This window comes from Pongo pygmaeus, chromosome 1, assembly GCF_028885625.2.
Source record: "Pongo pygmaeus isolate AG05252 chromosome 1, NHGRI_mPonPyg2-v2.0_pri, whole genome shotgun sequence".
NCBI classification, from domain to species: domain Eukaryota; kingdom Metazoa; phylum Chordata; class Mammalia; order Primates; family Hominidae; genus Pongo; species Pongo pygmaeus.
Genome location: NC_072373.2, coordinates 73,665,385 through 73,681,785, shown reverse-complemented (window position 1 = coordinate 73,681,785; position 16,401 = coordinate 73,665,385). Strand labels below are relative to the sequence as shown.

General features: G+C 35.6%; 1 pseudogene; it reads left to right on the top strand.

Moving 5' to 3' along the window:
- The first annotated feature begins 2,751 nt into the window (after positions 1–2,751).
- Positions 2,752–3,562, top strand: LOC129037508 (AN1-type zinc finger protein 1-like; annotated as a pseudogene).
- The last annotated feature ends 12,839 nt before the right edge of the window (positions 3,563–16,401 follow it).

Here is a 16,401-nt window from a genome sequence, read left to right as displayed (position 1 = left end):
ATACACAATAAGGCCTGGGTGCAGTGGCTCACACCTATAATCCCAGCATTTTGGGAAGCTGAGGTGGGAGGATTGCTTGAAGCCAGGAGTTTGAGACCAGCCTGGGCAACAAAGCGAGACCCCCTATCCCTACAAAAAATTAAAAAAATATTAGCCAGGCATGGTGGCATGTGACTGTACTCAGGAGGCTTAGGTGGGAGGATCACTTGAACCCAGGAGTTAGAGGCTGCACTGAGCTATGACGGTGCCACTGCACTACAGCCTGGGTGACAGAGCAAGACCCTGTGTCAAAAAACAAATGAAAACAAAGACACAGTAATATAAAGTTCATTATAATGGAGAAATGACACCCAGTTATAGCTCTGTTAACATTTTGGAGTGTTCCTACATGTAAAAAAATTTACATATATAGACAGACACACACCTATATAGAGTATAGCAATGGTTCTTAAATTTGGGTGTACATTAAAAATCACTATCAGTGTGCTTTATGTAAGAAAGAATTATTGAAACTCCAATCACTTAGACAATACTTAAAGAATAGTTCTTACCTTAAAAGATTGATTATAGTACAAATTTATTTTTAAGTGAAGATTGAAAGTGTATATGCATGTGAATATATTTATGCAATTATTTATCAAATATGTATATAGCTTTATATCTTGATTTTTCACTTAATATTATAAGTTTCTCCATATCATCAAAAGTCTCAGTGATCATCATCCATAATGGCCACAAAAATTCCATCTTATAAAAATACAAAAAATTATTTATAGTCCTGTTGTTGAACACTAAGATTATTTCTTTCTTTTTTTTTTTTTTGAGATGGAGTCTCGCTCTGTCACCCAGGCACCCAGGCTGGAGTACAGTGGTGCAATCTCAGCTCACTGCCAGGTCTCCCTCATGGGTTCATGCCATTCTCCTGCCTCAGCCTCCCAAGTAGCTGGGACTACAGGTGCCCACCACCACGCCCGGCTAATTTTTTGTATTTTTAGTGGAGATGGGGTTTAAATACACTATGATGAAGATAACGAGCTAAATTTGTATACATGTTTCTGATTATTTCCTTAGGATAGATATCTTACATGTGTACTCAGTAGATCAAAAGGGAAAGGGGGCCAAACGTGGATCAAGAAAACACAAGTTTTCCCAGGAACCTCATAACAGATTTCCACTTTCATCTCATTAATCAGAACAGTGTCACATGTCACATGGCCACCCCCGACTAGAAGGCAGGAAGAGAGAAGTTGGGTCAGTTAACAAATAGAGTCTATCCCTGTGGCTACAGAACATTTTTAGACACCTTTTTTCCTCTTATTGAATACAGTCATCTCTTCCCCAAGTTCATCAACCTGCAAATCTCATGCAATTACTGCTTCCAGCTTGAAAACCTGGATCTTTGGGTGATAAACAGTTGTCTCCATCCAGCCTAGATATGGTTCCCCAGGGATCAGCAGGTTGTAAGCTAAAGCAGTGGTTAAGAGTCATTTGCATTCATCTGAATCAGCTAAGAGCTTGTTAAAAACAAATTGCTGAGCCCCATCCAGTATTTCTGATTCAGTAGGTCTGAAGTCAGGCCCACGAGTTTCGTATTTCTAACAAGTGCTGGGTAATGCTGCTGGCCTAGGGATTACTCATGTTATATACATATTACATAGCCATAGTCCAATATCATAATCAGGAAATTGACATTAATAGAATCCATTTACCTTATTCAGATTTTGCTAGTTTTACATGCACTTGTTGCATATGTCTGTACTTAGTTCTATGTAATTTTATTACATGTGTAGATTTGTGTAATTACCACCCACAGTCAAAATACAAAGTACTTCCATCACAAGAATCCTTTCTGTTATCCCTTTATAAACACCACCACCTCCCTCCTTCTCATCTCCAACACCTGGCAACTACTACTCTGTTCTCTATCTCTGTAATTTTGTCATTTCAGGAATGCTACATAAATGAATCATACAGTATCTAACCTTTGCAGACTGTTTTTTTTTCCACTCAGCAAAATCCCCTTGAGTTCCATCTGAATTGTTGTGTGTATCAATAGTTTATTTCTTTTGTTGCTCAATAATAGTCTATATATTATCATTACTATTATTTTTGAGATGGAGTCTTGCTCTGTTGCCCAGGCTGGAGTACAGTGGCACGATCTCTGCTCACTGCAAACTCCACCTCCTGGGTTCAAGCGATTCTCCTGCCTCAGCCTCCCAAGTAGCTGGGATTACAGGGATGCACCATCACACCTGGCTAATTTTTTTGTATTTTTAGTAGAGATGGGGTTTCACCATATTGGCCAAGCTGGTTTTGAACTCCAGACCTCAAATGATCCACCCACCTTGGCCTCTCAAAGTGCTGGGATTACAGGCCTCTATATTATTGTTACGAGTTTAACATTTCATCTGTTGAAGGACACTTTGGGTTGTTTCCAGTTTTAACTATTACAAATAAAGTTATAATAAATATTCATGTGCAGTTTTATTGGTAAATATAATTTTACATTTCTTTAGGATACATGCCCAAGAGTGCAATTGCTCAGTGCATGGTAATTGCGTATTTATTTATAAGACACTAACAGATTATCCCACCCCCTCAGGCTCTGCCTTGCCCCTTGTGGCACCTGGGAGATGACGGAGTTGAACATTCAGTAGCACTACCAGGTGTAGTAGCACTGCGGGTATCAAGGTGATTGGGGAATACCCATCCTTGGTCACATGAGACCTGAGCCCTGCTTTGGCTCCATGGATGGCAGCAGTAAGTTTTCCTCCATTTGTATGTTATGGTTGTTTAGGAATATTTTGCCTTGAATACAAATCCAGGAGTCTCATGGTTGTTCTGAGGTGACTGTAATCAATGAGGACTAAAAACAGATAAACATGTATCTTATCCATTCATTCAAGGACTATGCTGAATGAGAACTTGTGGTAATTATATGTATTTTTTGTGAGAAGAATTTTTGCCTGAGACACCGTCATCAGTCAGATCATGAGTGTGAAAAACTGGAAATCCAAAAGTCTCCTATGGCTGCCTCTCAGAAAATTGTTAAACACATTATTGATTCCAAGGCAGAAGAAACAGTAAGTGAACAACAGAAAGGTGCAAAAAATAGTGAAACAGCTGCAAAGGTTGCATTGATAAAATTAAAGTTGCATGCTGATGGGGATAAGTCATTGACACAGTATGTCTCATATACGCGACATATAGCTGGGCTTTGTTTTTAAAATCTAGTTTGATAGGATCTCTTTCATAACTAGAAAGAATTTTACTTCCAGGTTTTTTACCTAAAGGGAGCAAAGAGAAGAGAAAACCAATGATTCTTTTGCCACCCATGGAGCATTGGAAAGATCATAGAATTTCCAGGTGCTCTAGTTAGCCTTAAAAATGATAACAAATTAACAGCTAAGAAATTAATGTTATGGTTATGTCACATTGCTTCAGGAGAAGCCTTACCCGTAGATCATATTTGGAAACCTGGATTGCTAAGGAGGATTGTCCTTTATATAATGATGGAAATATTATCTTGAAACATTTTAACGATGAAGAAAAATGGTTTTAGCAATATTGATTCTTACTTGGGATAGTGATTTTAGGACTCAGAAATCACAAGGAAGGTTCTATGTACACCAATGTAAAAAAATAAAATAAAAATCAAAACATTCTATGTATATGTTTGTCAATTTCTTTTACTACAAATACTATTTTTCATTTTTTAAAGCTGCTTTTAACTTGTTTCTATTGTGTCATATTTTATGTGTTTTCTATTAAGTTTGGGTAATTTTGTGTTTTAAAGCTTAACTATGAACTGATACTCAATTATTAGCAAATTTTTGTATGTAATTATTTTGTATTAGGTGATGCTATAGTAACAACAACAGAGGTGTATTTCCCCCTTGGTTAATATCAGCTGTTGATTGTTCCATATCATCTTCACTCCAGGATTGAAGCTCAAGGAACAACCCCTTTTTGGGACATTGTCATTTTTATTTACAGAGGGACAAGGAGATGACAGCATTTCAGTTGGCTCTTAGAAGATACATGCATCATTGTTGTTTTAAGTAAGTCACATGGTCAAACCTACCATCATGGGTCCAGAAAATATAGCCTTGTTGTCTACCTATGTCATGATGTATAACTGATGTGTGTACATAGATTGTCAAAACTTAAAGATCATCTCATTCCATCTTCTAAGTTTTTGGATGAAGGATCTCAGGCCTAGGGAGAAAAAAGATTTTCTTCACGTCACCTAAATGCATTGGGTCATATTTTTGATAAGGACCTCCTTCTAGTAGCATTCATCTTTTTGTTTGTATGACTGTATTACAAATGAGAAGAAAGATGGGATAGTTCAACATCATTACAGCCTCTGTATATATACTAACGCAAAACACATGCTAAAAGTAACTACATTTTTGACAATCAATTCAAGTTAATGCTCCTGACTGATGTTTTCCATCTATACCCAACAAAATACTGCTATATAGAAGGAATAGAATTTATTTCTATTTGTTCTTTGTCCCTTTTCAATTCTAATTATCATGAACATGTATAGTGATTTTAGGTTTAACTGAAGGAATAAACTCAGAAAAAAGAAACTAATACACTTTTTACATTCTCACTATGTATGAGTGAACCAGTTTCTTCACATCTTGACCAGCATTTGGTGTTGTCACTATTTAATATTTTAATTTTTATGATTAATATGTAGATTATACTTTTGTACCTTTAATATTCATTATATTAATGGCTAGAGATGTTGAACATTTTTTTGGTTATTTGACACTTGTATATTTTCTTCAGAGAAATATCTATTCAAGTGTTCAACTCCAAACCTATGTGCTCATGTACAAAATTGGATTGCCATTTTGTTGTTGAATTGTAAGAGTTTAAAAAAATATATATTCTGGATACTAGACCCTTGTGAGACATATGATTTGCAAATATTTTCTCCCATTCTTGGGTTGTCTTTTCACTCTCTTAATATCATCCTTTGATACGTATACTTTTAAATTTTGATGAAATCCAATATATTTATTTTTTCTTTCGTTGTTCGTACATTTGGCACATATCTACAAAACCATTGCTAAATCCAAGGTCATAAAAGTTGATCCCTATAATTTCTTCTAAAGTTTTTTTTAGTTTTATCTCTCATACTTAGGTCTTTAATTCTTCATATGGCATCTTTGATACACTGAATGCTGTGTTTGTGTCTCTAAAAAAAAATTTTGTCTGGGCGTGGAGGCTCATGCCTATAATAGCAAAATTTTTGGAGGCTGAGGCAGGAGGATTGCTTAAACCCAGGAGTTCAATACCAGCCTAGGCAACATAGTGAGACCCTGTCTCTACAAAAAATTTAAAAAATTAGCCAGGTGTGATGGTGCATACCTGTAGCCCCCAGCTACTTGGGAGGCCGAGGTGGGAGGATTGCTCGAGCCCAGGAGGTTGAAGCAGCAATGAGCCATGATTGTGCCACTGCACTCCAGTCTGGCAGTAGAGCAAGGTCCTATCTCCAAAAAAAAAAAATTAATTGTAATAAAATACACATAGCCTAAAATTTAGCAAATTAGCCATTTATAAGCATACAGTTCAGTAGTGTCAAATATATTCACGCTGTTGTGCAACAAATCCCCACAACTCTTTTTATCTTGCAAAACTAGAACTCTATGCATATCTGCACCAACACTTGGCTATTTTCTGTTTTTTAAAATAGTAGCCTAATGGGTATGAGACGGTATATCATTGTGGTTTTGATCTGTATTTGCCTAATGATTAGTGATGCTGAGCATATTTTCATGTGCTTGTTAGACATCTGTATATCTTCTTTGAAGAAATGTCTATTCAAGTCCTTTGCCCATTTTAAAGTCAAGGTTTTTTTTTTTTTTTTTTGCTGTTGAGTTGTAGGAATTCTTAATTTATTATGGCTATTAACTCCTTATCAGATATATGATTTGCAAGTATTTTCTCCCGTTTTGCCAGTTGCCTTTTCTTTCTGTTGGTTGTGTCCTTTGAGGCACAGAAGTTTTTAACTTTTATGTAGCAAATTTATTTATTTTTACTTTTGTTGTCTTTGCTTTTGGTTTCATACCCAAGAAATCATTGCCAAGTCCACTGTCATGAAGCTTTTCTCCTTTGATTTCTTCCAATAGAGTTTATAGTTTTGGCTATTATTTGTAGATCTTTGATTCATCATATTTTATCTTTGATGTGTTGAACCCTGTGAAGGCATCACTTAAAAAAATTCAGACAAGAAAGTTGGCAAGCAATTTTGAGGCTTTAATGGGTTGAAGTTTAACTTACAAAGTCATTGTCAAGGATTGACAACTTCACATATAGTAAATTATTATGTATGTTCACTTATTTGTAGGTTCTTTTATGTAACTGATTAAATATTTGAAATTTTCTTTACATAAGAAAATTAAGCTTTTCATATATAAGCTTCGCATATTTCATTCACAATCTCTAGGTACAATGCTCCTCTAAATACTACATGTCCCTATTATATTTTTTTCAGTTTATTGCTGGCTTTCAGGAAAACTAGGTTTTAAAAAATTTATATTGTATGTATTACTTTAATGAACTGTCTCATTAGATATAATAGTTGTAACTTTTTCCAATGGTTTCTATAGAATTGTCTATTTGGAAAAAAAATATAGTCATCTCTATTTCCAGATGATGTTTGTCTATTAGTATAAATATAGAGCATCAACTTAAAATAATTGAAGAGTCAGTAAGGTGGTTATCATAAGGTAAGATAACTAACTGTAAATTAAACATAGGCTGTTTTCCTTTAAAGACAGAAAATATATTAGGAAATCCCCTTAAGTTATAGGGAAAAATGTAATAATTAAAATTAAAATAATCTCTTCCATTAATTTTATCTCATTTTTCTTTCTTGCACTACTAAGTATAGTTACTAAGAGAATATTTTTGTTGTTGTTGTTGTTGTTGTTTGTTTTAAGGGATGAGGTCTTCTTATGTTGTCCAGGCTGGTCTCAAACTCCTTGGTTCAAGTGATCCACCTACCTTGACCTCCCAAAGTTCTGCAATTACAGGCATGGAGAACACAGATTTTGAAAATGGAAACCTGACATTTACTATGTAACTTTTGGCCATTAAACCCTGTAAGGCTCAGTTTCTGCATCTGAAAAATGTTATAATAGTCCCTACCTCATGAGGTTGTTGTTATAATTAAGTGAAACAATCCATGTGAAATCCTTAGTGTAGTTATGATACATAATAAGCATTAAATATAGTCATTATTGTTAATTTATTGGGCAAGATTTATAGAGCAATATTATATGATAAGGTTATAGCAGGCAATCCTTTAGTCTCTGTATCTTTAAGGTGGATATTGTTAGTGATTTAACGTTAAGCATGATGCTTACTAGAGGTAGGTTTACCTTGAATGAAGCTCCAGATTCAGTCTCCCACTTATGCATGTCCCTTCCAAAGCTCTGAATAATGTGTTTATATGATAATATACTTTTGTAAAATTTGCAAAAGTAAGGCAGTTAAACATAATTGGCTAAGATAACCACTGTTTCTTTCCATGCTGGCTTCCCCACCATCATATTTCCACTGCTGCCAGTTGGCATTGGAGTTACAATGGTTTAACAGTTATTTATTGCTATGTAAAAAAATCCGCCAAACTTAAAACAACAATCATTTATTAGTTCATAATTCTGTGGGTGGGCAATTTTGGCTGGCTTCTGATGGATGGTTCTACTGCTGGACTCTCTTGGGCTCATTCATGTGGCTGCAGTCAGATAGTGGGATGCCTGGGGGGTTGTAGAGTTCCTGATGCCTTCACTCACTTGTTTGGGGTCATGGGGAACTGAGCTTCATGTCTCTAGCATCTAGCAGGCTATCATGGTTTCTTCACATGGAAACTATATTTCTTTTGCCAATACCACACTGTCTTGATTTGCTATAATTTTGAGTCCTTCAACTTTCTTTTCATACTCGTTTTGGCAATTCTAGTTCTTTTGCTTTCCATACAAATTTTGGAATAATCTTGTCAATATCTGTCAAAAAACCTTGGTGGAATATCTACTGGGATAGTGCCATATCTATATATCAAATTAGCAAGAATTGATATCTTAACAATTCAGTCTTTGAGTTCATAATGTAGTATATTTTTCTACTTATTTTAATCTTTTTTCGTTTCTTTTATTGGTGATTTGTAGCATTTGGCATATAGTACCTGTTCATATTTTATTAGATTAATTCCAAAGTATTTCAATTTTTTGTGATATGGTAATTTATATTTTTATTAATTTGAAGATTCAAATGTTCATTGCTAATATATAGAAATATGATTGATTTTTACATATATTCACTTTGGTATGGCTTGGCTGTGTCCCCACGCAAATCTCATCTTGAATTCCCATGTGTTGGGGGAGAGACTGCATGGGAGGTAATTGAATCATGTGGAGAAGTCTTTCCTGTGCTGTTCTCATGATAGTGAGTGAGTCTCATGAGATCTGATGGTTTTAAAAAGAAGAGTTCCCGGGCACAAGCTCTCTTTCTGCCTGCTGCCATCCACACAAGACATGACTTGCTCCTCCTTGCTTTCCACCATGATTGTGAGGCCTCCCCAGCCATGTGGAACTGTAAGTCCAATAAACCTCTTTCTTTTGTAAATTGCCCAGTCTCGGGTATATCTTTATCAGCAGCATGAAAACAGACTAATACACACCTTGAACCCTGGAACCTTGTTAAATTCACTTATTAGTTTTAAGAGATGTTTTATAGATCCTTTGAAACTTTCTACAGCACAATCATGTCATGTGCAAATAGATTTTTGTTTCTTCCTTTTCAATCTGTATTCCTTTTCATTATTTTTTCTTGCTTTATTGCACTTGCCAGGATTTCCAGTATGATGCTGTATAGCCATGGTGAGGAATGACATCTTGCTAGTTTCCTGATCTTCAGAGAAAGCATTCAGTCTCTCACCATTTAGCATAATGTTGGATAGGAATGGTGTGTGAGTGGTAGGTGTTGATACCCTTTGTTATGTTAGAAGGCTTCACCTATATTCTTAGTTTGCTGAGAGAATTTTTTTTTAATCATGAATGGATGTTCAATTTTTTTGAGTGCTTTTTTTAATCCAATAAAATGATCATATAATTTTTCTTATTACTCTGTTAACATGGTGTATTAGGCCATTTTTGCACTGCTATAAAGAAATATTTGAGTCAGGGTAATTTATAAGAAAAGAGGTTTCATTGTCTCACAGTTCTGCAGGCTGCTCAGGAAGCATAGTGGCATCTGCTTGTGGGGAGGCCTCAGGAAGCTCCAATCATGGCAGAAGGCAAAAAAGGAGCAGGCACATCACATGGTGAAAACAGGAGCAGGAGAAATGGGTAGGCGGAGGTGCCACACACTTTTCAATGACCACATCTTGTGAAAACTCACTATGGTGAAGACAGCACCATGCCATAAGGAATCTGCCGCCATGATCCAAACACCTCCCACCAGGTCCTATCTCTAGCATTGGGGTTTCTAATTCAACATGAGATTTGGGCAGGAGCAGATGTCTAGGCTATATCATATGGTGATTACATTGATTGTTATTTGAATGTTGAAATGTTCTGAATTTCTAGGATGAACCCTACTTGGTTGGGAAATGCTATTCTTTTCATACATTTATGGATTAAATTTGCTGATTCTAGTTTCTGTAAAATCTCTGTAAAAAGGATTTATGTAAAATAATTTCCTTACTATTTTTAGATGTAGATTTTATTTTGGCATTGTGTTTTGAATTTCCTTGCATTTCTCTTATTTCAGTCATTTCTTTTTACCTGTGTCTTTATTTCAATTTATTTTTTCTTTCTGGCTTCATCTCCTGCTTTATAAAGACTCTATCTTATCTTGTCTTGGAAGATGCTAATTTAATTCCTTTTCTTTTTTTTCCTCTTTTTTTTTTTTTTGAGACAGTCTCACTCTGTCACCCAGGCTGGAGCACAGTGGTGCAATCTCGGCTTACTGCAACCTCCGCCTCCCTGTTTCAAGGGATTCTCCTGCCTCAGCCTCCCGAGTAGCTGGGACTACAGGCATGTGCCACCATGCCCAGCTAATATTTTTTTGTATTTTTAGCAGAGACAGGGTTTCACCATGTTAGCCAGAATGGTCTTGAACTCCTGACCTAGTGATCCACCTGCCTTGGACTCTCAAAGTGCTGGGATTACAGGCGTGAGCCACCATGCCTGGCAGTTCCTCTTCTTAAATTAAAATTTTTATTTTATCGTGAATAGGTTGAATTGTACAATCACCAGGAGTCATTCATCTTACGTCTACCTACTGGACTGGCATTACATCTTTTGTGGTTTTAAAAATTGGATTCTTTGATTTACTAGAAGAAAGATACATTTCTTTTCTGGTGTAGTGTCATGTGGAAAAATTTTATCTCCAAATAGAATAATTCTGATTTTCTTCTGTTTTTTATTTCTCAATCAACGTTTTTATCTAGACATAATGAGGCAACTAATAATGATTGGATATACTCTACCTCCAAATACCTTGTCTGATTTCTGCTGTGTTGAGCATTGGAGATTGTAGTTTTTGTATAGATATAAGAAGAGGGAAAATAATAAAGTAGAAGAATTAAAGAATATGACTGTTTGTGATTCTGGCTTTGACTAATATAGTCGGAAGACAGTCATATATTTTGCTGATTATTTTATTCACAGTGTCTCAGAGTTGGTGACACATAGTAAAGAACAGTCAAAGCCTTTTCCTTCCCTTTTTGAAGCTTTCTATATCTTATTCAGATAGTGGAAAATGTGATTTATAGTCCAACAATGTTTCTTAATCCATTTTTATTGAGACAGTAGAAATGGAAATTCCCTTTGGACTTGTTATATATTCTTCTCATTTTTAGTTTATAATGTGGCCAGCTTTGTCTTTTTTTGATATTGTTTAGATTTTTAATGGTGAGTTGAGTGTGAGGAGCTACATCAAGCAATGCTGATATGTTGCCATACAGAGAGGCATCTGTGAGGTTTGGGAGTAACTCCCATAAAGTCATATTGCCTGCAAATGTAAAAGTTTGAATTTAAATTTAGTTTTGTTTAGTTGTTCAGAGTTCATAATGAAGTTTCAGAAAGAACTTAATACAAGCAAGTGCTGCACTGAAAAAACCAAAATTTTATAAATGTGGAGGCAAAGCAATGTTAGATACTAAAATCCAAAGTGTGAATGTGCATCTTGTAAATGAAATGTTAGTGGATGTAATTGTACTTGAGGAATTCTATAGTCTGGGAGGTGGGTGTTAAAGTCAAGAATGCGAATGAGATTGAGTAAGGATGGGATGAATAAAAAGACTAGTTCATTGATTAAAGACGTTAGGAATGGTGATATGATCTGTGAGTATTGATACTAAGTCTGGTAAAAAGCTATTAAGACGTATCGATAGAACACTTTGGACCAAGAAACATTCAGATATTTATCTTCTTCTCTTGCCCAGATAATGACTGGGACCAGGACTAATAAGTCTTCCATTGGAGCAAAAGTTTGATAGGTACTTGTATTATCACAGCAAAGCCATGTTTCAATGGATAAATCATTTTTGGGAAGTTTTGAGACTATAAAGAATTGTGTGTTCCACAATGTCAATAATCTCTTTGAGGCTTCTTTGGTTCCTGTGCTACCTGCTTGACTTCAGGCCAAAACTGTCTCAGAGCCAATGGAATTCTGCAGTCCATTTGTGTCCTCTTGTAATTCTTGATTTTTTTAAGTCTTTTGTATCTTTCCTCTTGTAATTTTATCTTTAGGGATTAAATTTACTTCTAATTCCTTGGTATGAAGAAATGTGCTCAGATCCCATGACTTCCTCTATTTTAGTCTAGACTGTCCTGGTTTTCAGGTTTTCTCCAGTTAGCTTGCTTTCTTTTTCTTTCTTTCTTTCCTTCTTTCTTTCTTTTTCCTTCCTTCCTTCCTTCCTTCCTCCCTTCCTCCCTTCTTTCCTTCCTCCCTCCCTCCTTCCTTCCTCTCTCCCTCCCTTCCTTCCTTTCTTCCTTCCTCTCTCCCTCCCCTCCCCTCCTTTTTCTCTTTCTTTCTTTTCTTTCTTTCGTCTTTCTCTCTCTCTCTCTTTCTTTCTTTCTTTCTTTCTTTTGATGGGGTCCTATAACGTTGACCAGGCTAGCCTTGATCTTCTGGGCTTAAGAAATCCTTCTGCCTCAGCTTCCCAAACTGCTGGGATTACAGGTGTGAGCCACTGCACCCAGCTTTTTTATTTTTATTTTTTTACTTTTATTTTAGTTTTAGGGGTATATGTATAGGTTTGTTTTATAGGTAAATTGTGTGTCACAGGTGTTTGGTGTACAGATTATTTCATCACCAAGGTAATAAGCATAGTACCTGATAGGTAGTTTTTTGAACCTCATGCTCTTCTCACCCTTCAACCTCAAGTAGGCCCCAGGGTCTCTTGTTCCCTTCTTTGTGTCCATGTGTATTCATTGTTTAGCTCCCACTTATAAATGAGAACATTCAGTATTTGGCTTTCTGTTCCCATGATGGTTGACTTAGGATAAAAACCTCGAGCTCCATCTCCATTGCTGCAAAGAACATGATCTCATTCTGTTTTATGGCTGCATAGTAATCCATGGTGTATATGTACCACATTTTCTTTATACACTATACCATTGATGGGCATTTAGGTTGATTCTGTGTTTTTGCTATTGTGAGTAGTGCTGCAATAAACATGCACGTTACCTTTATGGTAGAATGATTTACATTTCTTGGGGTACACAGCCAATAATGGGATTGCTGGGTCAAATGGTAGTTCTGTTTTAAGTTCTTTGAGATATCACCAAACTGCTTTCCACAGTGGCTCAACTAATTTACATTCCCACCAGCAGTGTATAAGTGTTCCCTTTTCTCCACAACCTTGCCAGCATCTGTAATTTTTTGGCTTTTTAATTATAGCCATTTTGACTGGTGTGAGATGATATCTCTCATGATATCTTGCATTTCTCTAATGACTGGTGATGTTGAACATTTTTATGTGCTTATTGGCTGCACAAATGTGTTTTGAAAAGTACCTGTGGATGTCCTTTGCCCACTTTTTAATAGAGTTGTTTGTTTATTGCTTGTTCATTTGTTTAAGTTCCTTATAGATTTTGGATATTTGACCTTTGTCAGACCTTTGCTCAGTTTGCAAATACTTTCTCTGATTCTGTGGGTTGTCTGTTTACTTTGTTGAAAGTTTGTTTTACTGAGCAGAAGGTCTTTGGTTTAATTAGGCTCCATTTGCCCATTTTTTTTTTGCAAGTACTGTTGGCATCTTTGTTATGAAATCTTTGCCAGGATCTATGTCCAGAGTGGTATTTCTTTGGTTTTCTTCAAGCATTTTTATAGTTTTAGGTTTTACATTTATGTCTTTAATCCATCTTGTGTTAGGTTTTATGTATGATGTAAGGAAGGCATCCAGTCTCAATCTTCTGCATATGGCTCGCCAGTTATCTCAGCAACATTTATTAAATAGGCAGTCCTTTGCCCATTGCTTGTTTTTGTTGACTTTGTTGAAGATCAGATGGTTGTAGGTGTGTGGCTTTATTTTGGGGCTCTCTAGTCTGTTTCATTGGTCTGTGTCTATTTTTGTAACAATATTATGCTGTTTTAGTTACTGTAGCCATGTAGTATAGTTTGAAGTCAGATAATGTGATGCCTCCAGATTTTAATTTTTTATTTATTTTATTTTATTTTAATTTTTTTTCTTAGGGTAGCTTTGGCTCTTTAGGCCCTTTTTTGGTTCCACATGAATTTCAGAACTTTTTTTTTTCTAATTCTGTTTAGAATACCATTAGAGTACTAGTGAAGAATGTCATTGGTAATTTTATAGAAATAGCATTGAATCTGTAAACTGCTTTAGGCTGTATGCCATTTAAGCAATATTGATTCTTCCTATCTATGCTCATGGAATGTTTTTCTGTTTGGTTGTGTCATCTCTGATTTCTTTTAGTATTGTTTCTAAGTCTTGTAAAGATCTTTCATATTCCTGGTTAGATGTATTTCTTGGTACTTTATTTTTTGTGTGGTTATTGTGAATAGGATTGCATTCTTGATTTGGCATTCAGCTTGGATGTTGTTGGTGTACAGAAAGGCTACTGATTACATTGATTTTGTATCCCAAAACCTTCCTGAAGTTGCTTATTAGATCTAAAAGCTTTGAGGCAGAGACCGTGAGATTTTATAGACATAAAATCATATTGTCTGCAAACAGTTTTACTTTCTATCTTCACATTTTGAGACCTTTTATTTCCTTCTCTTGCCTGATTGCTCTGGCTAGGATTTCCAGTTTACTGGAAGTCAACTGTGTTGATTAGGAGGGGTGAGAGTGGGCATCCTTGTCTTGTTTAAGTTTTCAAGAGGAAAGCTTCTAGCTTTTACCTATTCAGTATGATGTTGGCTGTGGGTTTGTAACAGATGGCTTTTATTAATTTGAGGTATGTTCTTTCAATATCTAGTTTGTTGAGTGTTTTTAACGTGAAGGAATGTTGAATTTTATCAAAAGCCTTTTCTGCCTCTATTGAGATGATCTTGTAGTTTTTGATTTTAGTTCTGTTTTTGTGTTGAATCACATTTATTGATTTGCATATGTTGAACCAACCTTGCATCTCAGCATTAAAGCCTATTTGATCATGGTGGGTTACCTTTTTGATGTGCTGCTGTATTCAGATTGCTGGTATTTTGTTGAGAATTTTTGTGCTGATGTTCATCAGGGATATTGGCCTGAAGTTTTCTTTTTGTGTTGTCTCTGCCAGGTTTTGATATTGGAACAATGCTGGCCTATAGCATGAATTAGGGAAGAGTCTGTCCTCCTCAATTTATTGAAATAGTTTCTGTAGGAATGGTATCAGCACTTTTTCCCATGTCTGGTAGCATTTGGCTGTGAATCCATCTGGTTCTGGGCTTTCTCTGGTTGGTAAGCTTTTTCTTACTGATTAAATTTTGAAACTCATTATTGGTCTGTTTAGGGTTTGAATTTCTTCTCAGTTCAATCTTGGAAGATTGTATGTTTCCAGGAATTTATGCACTTCTTGTACATTTTCTACTCTGTGTGCATAGAGGTGTTTGTAATAGTCTTTGAGAGGTTTTTTTCTTTTGTATTTCTGAGAGATCAGTGATAACATCCCTTTTCTCATTTCTGATTGTGTTTATTTGTATCTTCTCTCTCTTTCTTTGTTAATCTAGCTGGCATCCTATCAATCTTAGTTATTCTCTCAAATAAGCAATTTCAAGTTTTACTGATTTTTTTTGTATGGTTTTTCACATCTTGGATTCATTCAGTTCAGCACAGACTTTGGTTATTTCTTGTCTGCTGTTGACTTTGGGGTTGGTTTGCTCTTGTTTTTCTAGTTCCTCTAGGTATAATGTTAGGTTGTTAACTTGAGATCTTTCTAACATTTTGATGTGGGTATTTAGCACTATAAACTTTCTTCTTAAACTGCTTTGCCTGTGTCCTGGAGATTCTGGTATGTTGTATCTTTGTTCTCATTAGTTTAAAAGAATTTCTTGATTTCTGCCTTAATTTTATTGTCTGCCCCGATGCCACTCAGTAACAGGTTGTTTAATTTCTATGTAATTGTATGGTTTTGAATGATCTTCTTATTATTGATTTATCTTCTTTTATTCTGTGGTCTGAGAGTGTGGTTTGTTGCTTTTGGTTTATTTGAATGTGTTGAGGATTGTTTTATGGCTAGTTGTGTGGTCAGTTTTTGAGTATGTGCCATTTGGCAATGAAAAGAATGTACATTCTGTTATTTTTGGGTGGAGAGTTCTGTAGATGTCTGTCAGGTATGTTAAATCCAGTGCTGAGTTCCGATCCTGACTATCTTTGTTAATTTTCTGCCTCAATTATCTGTCTAATACTGTCAGTGGGATTTTGACATCTCCACTATTATTGTGTGGAAGTCTAAGTATCTTTGAAAGTCTCTAAGAACTTGCTTTATGAATCTGGGTGCTTCTGTGTTGGGTGCATATATATTTAGATTATTTAGGGCTTTTGGCTGTATTGAAACCTTTACCATTCTGTAATGGCTTTTTTTTTTTTAAATCATTGTTGCTTTAACGTCTGTTTTGTCTGAAATTAGAAATAACAACCCCTACTTTTTCGCTTGTTTGTTTGTTTTGTGTTTGTTTGGTAGATTCTTCTTCATCCCTTTACTTTAAGCCTATAGGTGTTATTGCATATGAAACGGGTCTCTTGAAAACAGCATACAGTTGGGTCTTGCTTCTTTATCCAACTTGCTACACTGTGTTTGTTAATTGGGACATTTATCTCATTTACATTCAAGTTTAATGTGGATATGTGCAGATCTGATCTTGTCATTGTGTTGTTAGCTGGTTATTTTGCAGACTTGAGTGTGTGATGGTTTTATAGTGTCAGTGGTCTAT